Source organism: Dendroctonus ponderosae, unplaced genomic scaffold (assembly GCF_020466585.1).
Source record: "Dendroctonus ponderosae isolate FM_Combo_2020 unplaced genomic scaffold, Dpon_F_20191213v2 Dpon_F_20191213_126, whole genome shotgun sequence".
Lineage (NCBI taxonomy): Eukaryota > Metazoa > Arthropoda > Insecta > Coleoptera > Curculionidae > Dendroctonus > Dendroctonus ponderosae.
In genome coordinates this window covers 27,001-28,269 of record NW_026017381.1, presented here as the reverse complement: position 1 = coordinate 28,269, position 1,269 = coordinate 27,001, and positions in this window count along the sequence as shown.

The following is a 1,269-nucleotide window of genomic DNA, read 5'->3' as shown; positions in this document are numbered from 1 at the left end:
AGGATAACTCAAAAGATATCGATTCTGCTATATTCAAAAAAGTCTCAAACATAGGACTGAAGCATGCAGCACAAGAGTACCTGAGCCTTCTGAAGCCTATCGCTGTTGCTCTGGATGTACTCCAGAAGAAAAATGCCACAATATCTGATGCCGTAGAGCAGTGGAAACTTTTCATAAGTTTGAAGAAATTTATCTTTAGAGAAACTACAGAAGTTTCAACATCGCTATAAGCAAGCTCTTACACCTTATTACTTTATTGCTTACATGTTAAGCCCGGAGAAACAAAACTACGCTTTAACTCCTGAAGAGAAGATTCTGGCTTTGGAGACTATCAGTGAGCTTCATGGAAACTCGGGATTTTTGCCACTAGTTATTAAATTCAACGCTCGCTGCAGTCCTTTCAAATAAATTATGTTTTCTGATGAGATGCTGAAAAATATGAACGGACTTCAGTGGTGGCGATCATAGAGAGATGAACCGGAAATTGCGAAACACTTGCCCGCTATAAAACAGTTTCTTTGTGCAACTGCATCGTCTGCGTCTTTCGAAAGGATGTTCAGCACATTCGGATTTGTTCATTCGGATATCAGGAACAGACTGGGAATCGAAAAAGGAGGGAAAGTAGTGTTCCTCTTCAGACTTTATAACGAAAATGAAGAGAAAGAGAAGTGATTTCCGTTTTAGTATTATTGAGTTTACCATTAATGCCGTTTAATTTTTAAGTTCACATGTACCGTTTTCTATTTTGATTTTCATTTCTTAGAATTATTTGTGGTCTGTTTTATATTTTTTGAGTGGAAATATAAAGTTTCTTGAAAAAATTATCTTTGATTTAAATCGTGATTTTTTTCCAAAAAAGTCAGGTGATTTAAATCATGATTAAAATCACGATTTAAATCACTTGAAAAAAATCAAGCCAACTCTGTTCCGTAGTACCACACAACCTTTCAGCGAGGCCATGAAAGCCTTCATAGTAGGGATGACACAAACCAGTATTTTTCAGTCACAGGTTCCATGTGTGACTGTTCCAAGCTCGTACCTGTTCCAAGTATCTGTGATTTTTTAGCACATGTTATTTTGGCCCATGATAAATATTGATTTGTACCTGTAACCGGTCTGAAGCATATTTTGAGTCCAGTCGGATTACACTTTAAAAGGCCTGTTTCGGGCACTGAAAATATGATGGTAAAAGATTATTGGAAGTTGTTCGGAAGGATGTCAGAATATTGAGACAATAGTTTGTGCTCGATTTCCGGCTGTGGAACATTG